Source organism: Psittacula echo (genome assembly GCF_963264785.1).
Source record: "Psittacula echo genome assembly, chromosome: 6".
NCBI lineage: Eukaryota > Metazoa > Chordata > Aves > Psittaciformes > Psittacidae > Psittacula > Psittacula echo.
Window position 1 is genome coordinate 60,628,861 of NC_137743.1, and position 15,692 is coordinate 60,644,552.

A 15,692-nucleotide genomic window follows, 5' to 3' on the forward strand; every position below is an offset into this window, starting at 1 on the left:
GTCCTGTGGACGGGCGGGACCTACGTTGGCGGGCGGGGCCGGGTGGCTAGGGGCGGTGGTAGCCGCCGCGCCAGGCGCCTGTGGGGCGGGTGAGGGAAAGCTTCGTCTGGCGCAGCGGAAGAAGTGGGTGCTCGGGCTGCGGCGGCGTGCGGGTGCGGTGCTGCAGGGGGAGCAAAACTAGGGGAACAGAAAGGGTCGGGGGAGCCCAGAGCCGCTCGGGGGGATGAAGAGGCAAAGGGCGCCACCAGTACCGGCTCCGCAGCTGGCCTATGGCGGCTGCACCCAAAGAGCATCTTAGGAGAGTTTAAGTCGGCGTTCTCCCCCACGTGGGGGTGAGTGGTAAAGTGCGCTCTCTGCAGTACATAGAGGAGGGTACGTGCCAGAGCCACTGCCTTTCCCGAGGAGCTACTAGTGTTCCTTGCAGGGCCAGCCGGCCTTCAGTCTTGCCTCACAGTCCTTCACCGAGAGCAGCCACGGGGAACAGCTCTTAGGCCCGCCAAGGTGGCACCGGTGGCGTTTGCCCAGAGAGTGCTTGTTGAGGCAGCCCTTGCCCCTCACAGCCCTCAAGATCCCTTGCCCCATAATAATGGCCAGGTCTTGCGGAGCACAGGGGTGATGGCACACTGGCTAGCATCTGTCCACAGGGATGCTTGTCTGTACTTTCCCCACAACTCTTTGAACACATTACACCTAACATGCTACCCCAAAACCCACAGGTACACAGCAACGTCCAGCAGCACAGCTATCCCATAGCTATGTGATAGCCTTATAGTCATCTAACAAGGTTTGTCAACTCTTTAGTGTCACAGCCTCCAGTTACTTAAGCTAAATTACCTTCCAGTCATCTCCCACTAGAAGACACACACGCTCCAGAAGACAGCGTTTCTCAGGTCAAGAGAAGCAATAACCCTCAGAATGCTTCTTAGATAGAGCTGTCCTGGTTGTGCATAAAACCTCTTGGAGAAAACAGTCACAGGACTGTTCTGCTAGAAGTCACTGCACAACTCTGCAGTAGGAATCACTGAGTCACCAGTGCAGACTGTTGCTGGGACAAGGACCTGCGGGACAGTCATTCAAGAAATTCATGGTTCTCCCCTGCTAACTTGTTTTACGACCTGATCAAAATTCCTCGAGAAAGTAAAACTCATTTACAAATACAAATTATATTTGCATAGTATGAAAAAATGTGTATTATCATAGAACCCTACCAATTTACCAGAACACATGGTACAACAGTAATTTTCCAGCTTATTATAAAGAGCAAATTAGCAGCAAGGCCTGACATCCCGCCAGTCACCTCCTGCTGGTTGCATCAATAGATAAGCAACTGATTTTTTTGGTGTAAGTCCAATACTTTCAAATCACAAGATCCAACAGGTTAGTATGCTTCATTCTGACATTTTTAAATAAGATGGGTTGGCATTCCACAGAGGAAAATATACTGATAAATCAAGAAAGATAACCACATACTTAGAGAATGAATAGCAATAGGAAAAGAAAACTAGTGCATCGTATTGTGCACAGGAACATCTGTTAGGAATAAATAGGGAAGTGATTAAGTAAAAATAGATTGTGGCATAAGTTATTCATTATTTAAAGAAATGCATTTATTATTCATAGCCATAGTATAAATCTATTCTGAAATAAAGTTCAGTTACTTACATGAGACATCAGCTTTTTTGCCTTTTTTTTACTTTTAAAGATTAATATTTCAGTCACAGTTCGCCTTTATTTTTAGCAATCCAGGAAATTAAAACAAAAAGCAATGAATCACTTGCTTTGTGAGACAGAGCAGAGACCAATTGATACAGACAACAGCACACAAATTCTTCTGCATAAACGTTCCACGCTTCTGTAGCAACAGCCTCCGCCTGCCGATGTTTTTCACTCTCCCCATTCCTCACTCATATAACTGCCTTATTTCTCGCAGCATATGTGCTAAAGCTTGGTGCACCAAGAAAGGCATGCCTTCAGGTGTGCAATAGTAAGCCATCTAAATTACTCTGGACCTTTCTTCTTAGCATTTGCCTCACACCATTCAGTGCACACACCTCCTGTTCCTATTTGTTCACTCTAAACGGGGTGGGTTTCCATTGAAACTAGGAAGCTTAGTTTAAATGCTAGTGCCACAAAAAAGTATTACCACTTCATATGAATATGACCATATGGATGCATAACTGACAGAGTCATGTTTTACTGGTTCCACTTGGGGGTGGGGAGTGGAAGAAAAACAACCAGAGAAAAAACACACATCACTACATCAGTTTACAGCCATTTGGATGAAAACTCTGCTTCTCTCTCCTTATACTCACCATTACTGAAGTAATAATATATGTGACCAACAAAGAGAGAGCAAGTGGCTACAGTATCCATCTAATGGCTTAGGTAACTTTGTGTTCACTTCTAATGTGAGCCTGAAGTCATCGTCTGCTCTCCCCTCCAGATGCAAACCTTTGAGTTGAAAATTTAGTGAAGAAACCCTAGAAAAAGTCTAGCAATAAACAACAAAGTAAATTGGAACTCCTCAATCTGACCTCAGGGATATAACAGAGATTATGAAAGTATAACCATCAGGGCAAGGGTGGAAAATAGTTGAAGCTAGCAGGGAACAAGTTCAGAACAAACAAAAGTGTTTTTCTCCACTAAGGGAGTGCCACTCAGTGGAATGACCTGCCACAAGAAGCTAAATGTTTATATGGGCTCCAGGGGAAACTAGACAGACTTGTGGAAGAGAAGTCCAGTGAAGATAACTAATTACTAATCTATTCATATGGCGATACAGCCTCTTTGGAGTCAGAAAATCCTGAAGCTGCAAAAGGAGTTGTCATTTAAATTTACCCCATTCTTACACTTCTTTTTTTTTTTTTTTTTTTAAGCACACATTGCGTAAGTCATTACTTAATTCATTGTCTTGGAGGCAGAAATATTAGGGTAGCTACACCTTTTGTTTGATACCATACAACTGTCCTTATACAAACCAGGCACCAGGAAAGCCCTAAGAGGACAAACAGAAGAGGCCCATACTGCCAACATTCTTTAGAGTGACAGACTTAATGCCTTTTAATCCCTTCCCCTGTGTTATAAAAATTCAGTTTTAGCCACGACTGATTCCAAATATTTTATTCAGATTGTTCAAGGGTAAGAGGCAATAAGCAAGCAGCGCTGGGTGCGCAGGGGAGTCTCCGCTCCACCAAAGACGCACACCTCAGTGTCGTTTCCCACTACATTTATTCTCCAAAGTTGCACGCCTATACATATTCATGATCTATCCCCGCTTCTTATTATAATGAGCTAAAAGGTCCTTTGCACATGCGCAGTGCTTCCCGGTGGTCATGGGCGAGGGGCTCAGGATGAAGTAAATGAGTCTTCCTCTTGTGAGTAGGGGTCTTCAAGATGAAGTAAACGAGTCTTCCTCTTCTTAAACTTTTCACCTTTGGCACAGTTGGACGCCCCAGTGGTTACACAATTAGCTGAAACCAACCATATCTGTAATTCTTCTGTTAACTAGCAAAGATTTAGAACAGGGTGACCTTCCTGCAAAATTTATTGCAGGAAAGGGCAGGCAAGGAGTATTTCAAGCTAGCAGATGTTTGGAAGGCTCTGTCTGATAAGTAGAAGGATGGTGTGAAATGTTATACTTTAGAAGGCTAGTGTGAAACAATTAACTCATGTTTAGTGGGGCCCCTAAATTCCACAGACTTATACCATAGTTTTCTTTCTACAACTTAAGTTAAGCAAAAAGTACTTTAACTCTATATTTCCCAGGCACTAGCATTTCTTATAGCAAGCCCCCTGTATCAGTTTGACACTTACACAAAACTTAAATTCATTCACTCAATATCAACATTACAAAACCTATAACCATATAATACACAAACTTTACTTGATCAGCAAATTAAACATTTAAGTTTATTACACCCTGCCAAGCAGTTTTAAGTAACCTTCTTTCAGTTTAGTTTAAGCAATCAGGAGGAAGTTTAACTTAAACCATATTCTAATATACATTTAAAACAACAGGCCCATACAGTAACCAGCACATTTAAGTCATCTGATACAAATACATATGCAGATAATCCCTTAGCTCAGAGGAACACCAACAAATATTAGTCTGTGACTTTAGAGCTGAGAAGGCAAACAGAAAACAAGTCTGAGAAAGCCAACAAGGGAACCAACTTGCTTGCAGGCCCTACTAAGGCTAATGAAGACACAGAGCACCTTACAGCTACATAGCTAACAAAAGCCAATTACCGACAGCTCTACAGCCAAAGCAAACTAAAAATCCAGTCCTTCTTGTTGTGGCCAATGAAGACACTGCAGACTTTTCGATGCTAAAGCACCCTATTCCCAAATAAGCAGTTAGAGTAATGTGGAAAAGGTTCTGTTAAAGAGCAAGGAGAAACAAAACTGAAATAAAAACTAACCGCATGCAGAAGAGCATGTATGTACTCTTTCTGTATTTATCTTTGGTTTATCTTAAGCTCTTTTCCTTCCTTTTTCTTTCTGTTGCAGCTTTCATTGCCCTAGGATTTTTTTCTTCTTCTTCTTTTTTTTTTTTTTTTTTTTTATCTTTTTTTTAATCCTCAGTAGCTCAAGGAATAAGCAACTTTTTTAACTCCTACCTGCTGGATCTACAAACCATCAGGTTTCCTGACACCATGAAATAGTAAATTAATAGGCTTCATTCTTTGGAGGAGATATCACCTAGAAAGGGAGGGTCAGTCAAGCAATCAAATGCTGATTTGTAAGGAAAACACAACCATTCATGCAAAACTCACTCTTTGAAACTTAAAGATATATGGCCACTCTTCCTGAATCACATGGAGGAATAGGTTTGAGTGATTAATGCAACAGTTCTCACCTGAAGTAAATATGAGAATGACTACTCATTTCTGCTGACATTGCTGACATTTCTGCCCATGGTGTAGACTGTAGCAGTTACTGTGTCAGATGCGTGCACGACACTTAGTTTTAGAGGTTTACAAACTTCTCGGTTCTCTAAGGTTTTCCATAAGAAGGTGAATGAGGATTACATACCTCAGAAAACTCAATGCATTTTACACCAAAGAAATAACATTACAAAGCAATATGGTTCCAAGACTTTACTTGCCTAACTGAAAACAATTTGGTTGCCTCCATGAAACACTGTGGAGGTGGGGAGGAACAAAGCAAAGTTAAGCCATGGAGGAGAAGCAGGAACACCTGGAGGGCTGTGCCCAAGCCATTGCAAGTTATGTACAGTGTTCAGAAGTGCTGTCAGGGGGTTTAGACAACAATTTGCCCTGAGCAAATCCTTCTCTGAGAAAAAAAAAAAAAAAATAGTGCTTCCCTGGAGTGACAACCTGTTACATTATTTACAGGGTATCCTTATTATGCTCAGAGTATCCTTGTGGTCTTTATTGTAAACTTTACTGTAAACTGCTCTGGATGCACAGCTCCAAACTGAAAGCATCTCTACAGTAACAGCACATGTTGTTGGCCATTTGATTTTTGAGGGACTAAGTTTTCTTTTACTTAAACAGCATAAAAATCTTAATAATATTTGCTGTCATTCCGACCTGCACTTCAGTCAATTTCTCCCTGAAGGTAAGTCTTTCTAAGGTCACCTCTCTTTCTAGGGTGCCTGTTTGTATCAGGCTTTGCAAACACAGCAAGTGGTGGGAAGCCATTTGGAATAGTCAATCTGCAGGGGTTTTGGATGGCTGTAACCTGAGCTCCTGCCCTAAACAGTCTCAGACTTTGAGGAAGCTGCCCCCGAGGCCACTGGCTGAGGTCTGACACAGGTGCATGCCTCAGCTCCTGGAGGCTGAATGCCAGCATCCCCTCCGTGTAGGTAAGGCAGGTTGATGTTGCATAGGGCCACACTGTGGGACATGGCTCTTTAAACAGGTAGAAAGCAGCGGATTTCTGGAAGCAGATGTGTTAGCGGTACGCTGGTGGTGCTGAGTGACAGACGAAAGCTGAGCTGGTCAGTGGGGCCCTGCACTGTGCTGCAGTGGTTGCTTTTTGGTTCTGGGTACATCTTTCAGCTGCAGCGACTGGATGCAATGTCAGTGACCCCTGAGCAAGCTCAGGACCAGCCATTGTCCACCCATAAAGAGCATGGGGCAGCCTCAGTTTTATCCTGTGGGCACATAGCTGTATACGTCTGCTCTGTTCTCAGCCTCAGCAGTCAAGACACTTTGTGGAACAATTAATTCCCTGGCTGCTGCCTTTCAGGAGCACAGGCAGTGGAGGGCAGGCTTTCCCGGCTGGCTGAGCACGGCCAGGTCGGTTTGTAGGAGGAAACTGAAGTGTAGATGCTGAGGTAGAGCCCAGACTCCTAAAAACAGGAGAGAGGGAAAGAGGAGGCTGTTGGGCTTCTTTCCACGTCTTTGTAAAAGCAAACCGACATCCTGTATTACACCAAGTGCTTGTCAGTAGCTCCCACACCATCCAGCAGCACATCCCATGGGGACACAATGTAAACAAAGTTAACCTAAAACCGATTGATCTGTGATCAGCTAGAGTTTCACTGGAGCAATCTGACACAGCTGGTTATCTGGAAGGAGAGGTTTATCTTGATAGGACAAGCCTGTTATGAAACCTACAGGAAGTGATTTAGCTACAGATCTATTTTGACAGCTGTCGTGCTAACAAATACAAAAGTAGCAAAGGAATTACATTCTCCACCTATATGATTTCCTTGGAAAACTATGTAGTCCACGCCCTCACATGGCATGTGCATGTGTGAAGTGAGGAACCTTTGCCAACATATGTGAATTCTGCAGTCCTTCAAGGGTTTGCATTTTTATCTGAATATAAGGTATTAGAACACACACACACACACAAAAAGGCCTGTGGGGTAATTGGTCTCTCTCTATGGCAGATTCTTCCTCTTTCACTTGAATTTGACTATGAATTTGACAATGATGCTCTAGTTAGTTGCCAGGTGCTCAGTGCAGCAAAGGTGATGATAGTGATTGTTGTAATTACGTCTGCCTAACAAGCCCCAGTAAAATGTTGCATTTTAGTACTATATTATTTCATTGACTCCTTTCTATTTGCTCAGGGTCCAAGTTCTAGTCTGGAAAACCATGTCAGCATGAATGTTTTCCAAAAATCTTGATATAAACATTCAAGGCCTTATAAGGAAAAAAGTGCTGTTTACCTAGCTGAAATAGTTCTTATAATGATTTAACTGAGCAGGTTCCATGCTTTTCGTGTTGAAACAGGTATTTCAGACATCATGTGGAAGGACTGCCCTTTTGCTGTCTAGTAAAATTCACCAATTCAATCTAAACTTCATAAGGATCTCCCATAGTGCAATTTGGCAATTGATTTCTCCAAAGAGTGTATTGATAGAGCATGCTTCATCTCTGAACTTAATGTAATTGGTCTAAGCCATCTGCCAGGAGCAACTGTGCTTACTTCATCCCACAGCTGAAGAAGTGGGCTGAGATTTCTTATATAATTTTAACTCTGTATTGTAAACTTGACCTTGTAAAATGTCCCTACAAATAACCATTCAGAAGCATAAGAACCCTAAATGCCTCCTACACTGGGCAGCAAAGAACAGAAAAGTGTATAGAAAGAAAATGCATGACGAAAGTAGTAATACAAGTAAATACTAACACAAGGGGCTAATGTACTGTGATGGGAACACGGGCAAAGATGTCTGTTAACAAGAATGAAGAAATTGAGGCTTTACTGCAGATTTACCTGGAGCAATTAATTGCACTTCTCTTTAAGACCCTTTGCCCTTCTGCAAAAAGGGAATAATGATATTGACCTCTTTTGTAGAGCCCAGCACACTGTGAACGTTGGAAAAAAAATTGTCCTGTTTCCCAACCGTTACATAACTACAACTTCTTTTTTTAAATGTCACTTTGAAAAACTTGCACACTCAGTTGTAAAATTAACAGAGCATATAATAGAGAGATAAGGTATTGTTTGAAATCTATGCAGATAAAAATCCTCCAGATTCAAAAGTGACAAGTACAATAGATGTGGCCTGTTGCAGTTGAAAGAGGTTGTATTTGTATACAACTAAACTACCAAGAGAAATCACTCACCATTCTAAATAAAACTAAACAACTTCTTAGCTATCCTCTTTTCTTTCCATTTTGAAGGAAGATGTAGCTAGGCATACCTATTTCATACCCTGATGATACATTCACTTCATTTTTAGAATTCAGGCATTTAAAAATCTTCTCCTATCCTATGGTTTGGAGAGATGTTTGTCTGGCACATCTGCCTACTTGATTTGAAATAAATTCTCAGTGTTTATAACACAAATGCTAAGTGCACAAATGAGCACTTTCTAGAATAATGAAGTGCTAAGAGAAATTTTATATCAGTAAAAATGTCAAGAAAAGCAGAGGATGGTCATACAGACATGCTGCTTTTTCAGAGCCACCGAGAGCTCCAATATCTCTGAGCTGGAAGAGAAACTGTGGTGTTCTTATAATGGTAATCTATCATGGATAATCTGGGCATCCATAAGCACATGCCATATGAAGGCTGACCCTTGGATCCTGTCAATGTCCCACCTCAATTTCACTGCAAATTCCATTATAGCAAAACAATAAATAAAAGTGGAGTAAAGTCTTAAAGGTTTTTACCAAAATAGACAACCCTATCTTTTATCCCTGATGCTTTGGTTGAAATATGCGCATGACTACTCTGGGTTAAATATTCATGAACATAAGGTGAAAATTGAAATTTACTCAGCCTACACTTCACGTAGACTTTGCCCAAGCACCCAGAAAAAAGTAATTGTGTTGCACATGTGACTATGATCAAAGGGCATAAAGCTCAGTATGTTACAAGGTTTAAAAGAGGACAAATTTTGAAAATTTGTATTTTGATGGAGGAACACGAAAGAAATAGTTTTTACATTGGTATCTGTATATAAATGTATTGTCAAAACTAGCCTAGCAGTATGCATGAGTCTAGGAAAAATTCTAATGACCACAATGTTATTGTTCATATGGCCTGGAAGGCAAATGGGTATTAACTGTGTTTCAAAAAGTTATTTTGCGTTTGGCAGATATATCAAATGTGACATAAAACTAAGTAGAAGGAGTTATTGCTAAAAATTACTGTCTTTCAGATACTGTCTTCAGATGCGGAGACTTGAAAAGCCTGTGGTTTTGGTAAAATGGATAGTATGCATTTGCAGCTGCAGATTGTGGAAGAATTCAGTGTCACTCACTTCATCAGTGTTGGTTGTAACAAGAAACAAAGATCTTCAGAACAAAGACCTGCAAGTAATGACCCACAAAATACATATTTCTTAAAAATAATGGTACTGAGGACTGGCAGTCTAACAGACCTCTGTCACTCCATGGGTATTCATAGCAGGACACAGCCAACAGTTCAATTAACCCATCAACAGATTAAGGAAGCCATAAACACTAAGAGGCTACCTAGTACATATATAGAAAATATATGGTTCATTGATCATAAAGAGGTTCATTGATCATAAAGAAGTTCATTGATCATAAGTTAACAAGGAAGGAGGGAAGTGAGCCTTTGCTCCATTTCTGTCATGTAGAGGTAAGTTTTCTAGAAGGATGTTTTCAAACCCAGGAGGAAAGTTTCCAGGCTTCTGCATAACTGTCATGATTCAAGCAGAATATATAACCTTAAGAAGCATAATATAACAAAGAATTACATTTCAATTCAATATATTTTTATACACATTTGAACTTCACATTACCAGCTGATTAAGGCTGTAGTATATATAGTATATATATATAGTACACACTATATATTTTAAGTTTATGTATGCAGTAAAAAAATGTATCTTGAAACAAGTTGAATATTTTTACCAAAATAACTTCCCACAATTTAGAAAATTACTGGTGAATACTGGTTGTCAACAGATTACCAAGGTGAACAGTAAGAGCTTAGTAATGTTGCCTAAGTACCACTGAGATTGGAGTATCACAGTTCTCCACTGTGTCCAGGGCTCTCCTTGCATGAATCCACTCACTTGTCCAATAGGACTCATGAAATTGAGAAGTAAAAATGGTTTTGATGCTTCTGCAACTACGTATCTGACTTTGTGCATTCCAGAAGCTTATAAACACAGAAGCTTTCCTTTCTGATGTGTATTTGCACTGGATCTGGCTTCTCATGGATCTTGTTTTCAGTCCTATGTGCCCAACTGCTTTAAGCTATCCCAACCCAGCTATCCCTTTGGAAAGGATTAAAAAAAAATTCTCTTATTCTACTTCAACACTTCAATGCTTCTCACAGACAGGCTTCAACATTCCATCAGCCACAATAATTATAGTTCTGAGTTAGGCTTGAACTGTTATGCTTCCTTTATCAGTACAGTCTCTGCCTATTTTCCCTGACAGCAAGGATAAAATTTAAAGCTTTTTGTGCATTAAATAGAAAGCTACTAATTAGAATAACCTAGATATAGTCATTCCTTCAGAGATATAAAAAAAAGACAAGGCTGTACCAAAGTTGCAAACAATAGTAATAGAGATTTAGCTGTGCAGGAAGTATCATGGTTGGTGTTTGCAATCCTGCATTTCCAGTATTATTAAATCAGTAGGTACTCAAAAGTAAACCTTCAGTATACAAGATTCATCCACCAAGACTAGCTATTCATAGGAGAAAACTGTAATGACATCAGAAGATAATAATGTAGGATTTATTATACAGTACACTGGAAGTTACAGAATGACAAAGATAAAACTTGCAAGATGTGTGTACAAAGAGATCCGTGGAAACAGTTCCATCAGGCAGCAGCTTAACCTGCATGACATCATCATCCAGGGTTATGCCATCACTGAAAATTCACCCAGCAGCAGTAAACAGAAACCACTTCAGAAACGTAAACTCCATCAGACAAGAAATTAATGTTTTTTTCAAGCTGTTTTAAGCCAGGAAGAGCAGAATAATCTACCCTTTGAAAGACAAACCCTTTGAAATTCAAGCTTTTTGACTGTGTCTCAGGATGGGAAAAGGCAGTAACAAACAAACAAACAAAAAACCAAACCAATCCAACTAACCAATCAAAAAAACCACCCCCAAAAAAAAAAAAAACCACCAAAAAAACACCACAAAACCAAAAACCATAACAAAAATCCTAAAATAAAGATGACCTTTGCATTAACAAACTGTAGTTTCAGGCTGTATTTCCATCAACACAGTCTAGGAGGACTGATGAAAATCTGAACTTTGTGCCGTTATATGGCTGTTAACATTTGTTCAGTACTATAGCATAAGATTAACTGCACTAAGTGCCAAATACAGAATGTGTTATATTGTGTACAACTTGACCCATCCTGGGGCATCTCAGTAGACCTGTGGTCATTCCCATGAGGGATAAATTCTGTCTCTAGGCTTTCATGATTCCAGCACCATTTTCACTATACCCGGCAGCTTCCTTCTCACACAGGCCGCAGTTTAAAGTAGTGTCAAGTGATGCTGTGGATGCTTTCTGATGCATCTGCCTCCCTGGCTTTTCTCTGCAGTATACAACATACCATTCAGTATACAGCATTGCCTTCCCTGAGCTTCTATGACTGGCACTGCTAGCAGCTTGCAAGCTTTTTGTGAGCTGGTTTATGCAGACTGCTAGATGAGTGGGACCAAGAACAGTAGTGTACATGTTGTGGTGGGAGTTTTGTTGTGTTTTGGGAGGCATTTGGTTTTTTTTTGTTGTGTTTTGGGCTTTTTTTGAGTTTTACTCAGCTGTTCCTTGCAGGTATGTTTTTTCTAACAGTATGTTTATTTACCTTGATCGCAATCCCAATTTCTTACCGCTTATGGAATTTATATGTAGGAGACTACGATTTGAAGATACTCTCACTGTTTTAAATAAGTTATCTGAGAAGCCAGATGCAGTATGCAGGTTTGTCTGATTAAGCTCATTGAAATCTTTGGCATGCCTAAGACTGCTTTCATGCTTTCATTTTCCAGGAGGATGAATTTCAAAAGTGCTCAGAGCAGGATACAGATGTTCAAGTGACAAAAGCCAGTGCTCAGTAATCTTAATGCACAAGCATACTTCTTTTGGCAGGATCCTGCCACTCCAGCTGTTACTCTGATCTGCTGGCCAGCTGCTTTCCATTAATCACTTCTATCAGAAGAAAAGGACTTCCAAAGATCTTTCACCTTTGGCCTATACTCAAACAGCAAAAAGGATGTTGCAGCATATAAGGCTTGTGCCAAAAGGGGTCTTCAGCCTAACATAAAGCATGAGTCTGAGGGTTTTTTTGCCATGAGATTCCCCACAAGTCCAGTCTTGTCAGCCACACCACAACTTAGGTTTCTATGTCTAAATAGGGTGTTATTGTTTGGCTACTCTGCCTGTGCTTGCAGTTACCTGACAAATTAGTTCATGGGATTGAGTGCACCCTCAGCAATTTTTCCTACAACACCAAGCTGTGTGTTGTGGTTGTCACACTGGAGGGAAGGGATGCCATCCAGAGGGACCTTGACACGCTTGAGAGGTGGGCCTGTGCAAACTTTATGACATTCAACAAGGCCAAGTGCAAGGTCCTGCACCTGGGTCAGGGCAATCCCAGGCACAGCTACAGGTTGGGCAGAGACTGGATTGAGAGAAGTCCTGAGGAGAAGGACTTGGGGGTTTAGAGTGATGAGAAGCTCAACATGAGCCAGCTTCAGTGTACACTCGCAGCCCAGAAACCAACTGTATCCTGGGCTGCATCAAAAGCAGAGTGACCAGCAGGTCAAGGGAGAAGATTCTCCTCTACCCTGCTCTCATGAGGGTCCATGTGCAGTACTAGATCCAGCTCTGTGGCCTCCAACATGAGAGAGACGTAGACCTGCTCAAATGAGTCCAGAGAGGGTCACAAATATGCTCAGAGGGCTGGAACACCTCTCCTGGAGACAGGCTGAAAGAGCTGGGGTTGTTAAGCCTTGAGAAGAGAAGGCTCAGGGGAGACCTTAGAGCAGCTCCCAGTGCCTAAAAGGAGCCTACAAGAAATCTGGAGAGGGACTGTTTACAACGGCATGTAGGGATAGGACAAGGGGGAATGGCTTTAAACTGACAGAGGGTAGATGTAGATACTAGGAAAAAATTCTTCATGATGAGGGCGGTGAGACACTGGCACAGGTTGCCCGACAAAGTTGCAGTTGCCCCATCCCTGGAAGTGTTCAAGGCCGGGTTGGATGGGGCATTGAGCAACCTGGTCTAGTGGAAGGTGTCCGTACCCATGGCAGGGAAGGGGTAGAACTGGATGACTTTAAGATCCCTTCCAACCCTAGCTATTCTAGTTATTTGTGCATATATATATGTGGAACATCAAGGGCAAATCAATAACCATCAGATTAGTCTACATTCACACTGAAAAGCCGAAGTGAAAATGACAGTTATGAAAAGTTATGAACCATCCATCAGCCACACCAGCTAGTGTTTGAATTTAACTCAGATGCATTTGGACATGGTAGAGACAATGCTGAAGTAGTGCTTAGTCTATGGATATTGGTATATATTATATATATATCTATTGGTATAACTATCCTGTAGGCGACTATTCCTGGAATAAAATCAGTTAATTCTGGTATATAAACCCTAGCCCTCTCCCAGTCAGTGTGCACACCACCTTAGTGCTGCTCTAATGGCCATACCAGCCCATCCTTGCGTCACCCATCCCAATGTGAAGCAACAAGGCAGCATTTCTGCAGCTCTGGGAAAGAAATGACACCCAAGTGGTGTTTCCTGTTGCCATCTGGACAGAAGCAGACACCAGCGTTTTGCTAAAGCTCTGGTTTTCAATTACTGCAACCCACAGCTTGGAGAAACAACCTGATTAAGAGAAAGCTAGGATAACCACACAGAATACACCTTTATGAAGGCATCATCTCAGCAACAGCCAGGGCCCATTGCAAACCACTCTTCCTCTGCAGTCTCCTCTTGCTTACTTAATGCAGCCTGCAGAAGAGCAAACATTTCTAGGTATTTCCAGTCTCATGACTGATGGCTTGTCATTGTCACATGAGGGGCTGTTACACCCCTTGGCATTAGCCAGGGTGGCTATTTTTAGTAGGCAGGACACAAATGGAGGTAGAGCCTTCAGCTGAGTACTCTGCAACCCTCTGCTACTCACATATCGGATCACTTTTTGGCAACCTCATTAAAGCATTTGGCTAACGAACTTAGTTTGCTTTCCTCTTCATAAACACTGGTATCAGCCAGCAGCTCCCCCTGTAACACCTTGAATTACTGTTTTATCTTGGGGTGTTGGGCAGGACAACACACCTTGCAGTCACTCACCAGGCACTGTTGATGAGGCTACCAAGAGTTAAGAAAATGCAGTGCTTGTTAAGATAGCCCCTAGACCTATTGAGAAGCAAAATAAGGGCTGCAGTCTAGGCCCAATTTGGGCATCGACCACAGTTTAGTTTGACCAGAGCCTGATCTGGTGCAAAATAACATTTGTGGTTTTACAGAAGCTGGAGCTAGTGCTTCATGTTTTTATTGCCTTCTCTCCCCGTAACTCCTCTTTTTAGGTCAAACCTCCACTTCGCGAAAACAATTCAAGCGAGCTTCTGAAGGCCATATCCCCACTCCTCAGGCAGGACCTACTTACCCTCCGTTGCTTTCCATCATAATACAAATCACAGCTTGTGCTTACCTCAGAGCACAGGAGGACGGGGAGAACATCACTAACCTTGTTTCTGGCAGAAGCATGCACAAAGTGTTTGTGATATGCAACAGTTTATCTGCATGTATGAACAACAGCCATATCAGGTTATTATTCTGTACGTATTCAGTATTACAAGCCTTCCCTGGTATTACAAAAACCCCAACCAGCCCACTAAGGAATCTTTTAAAAAGCGCTGTTAAAATACAGAAATCTTCTTTGCTTTGCCAACTCTCCCCCCCTCCAAAACCCTAACATCCTGAAGTAATTTGAATCAAAAAACTTCAGCTCTGCAAGGAGCCTCTGTGGTGAGACTTGTAACAAGTTACAAAAAGACCAAAATTGCAAGTTACAGTCTTACCAGCTCTTTCAGTGCTTCCATTCAAGCACCAGAGGGACTCCTTAGATGACACAGTCACCTCCTAGACATGTTTTGGTTAACCTCCCAAGCTCCATACTCCAGTCTCCTTCACAGGATCCATGAAATTGATTGCTTTTCTTTACATTTACTAAAGACTCTCCTTCAGTGCTACAATAAAAATAGCAAATGCTGTGTGCTGCTGTCTACTCTTCCCCTCTGCCCCTTTTGTTTTAGGGGTATTGTCTCAAATTATAGTAGAACAAATGGTCCAAGAAGGACAATCTGAAGTTGATTATCCCCGCATTCTACCAAATAAAGAGTGCAGGGTAGAGAGAGGTGTTTTACCTGCATTTTAACACCAAACTTAAGCCCATCTGCATAGATCCTGTTTTATGCCTTCATTACAGATAGCAGCAACTATTTCTATCGCCAATTGTACCAGTCATACAGAGAAGTACAAATTATTGCTGAGGTGAAAGATTATTTTTATTCAAAGGTTGTATCTCTAAGCAGTAGTGTAACATATTCTGGGATGCAGGCAGCTATTTTCCCTGGAAGTCTTCCCAATCTGTTTTACAACACACAAAGCACATACTTGCTTAAAGCTGCCTAGAACCTACTGCTTCCCAGAATATCAGAGCAAAGACCAGATAGTCTGTAACTGGTACACTGAACCTTACTGCTCTTGTTTCCCCCTCTGCCCTTCTTTGAGTAAGATG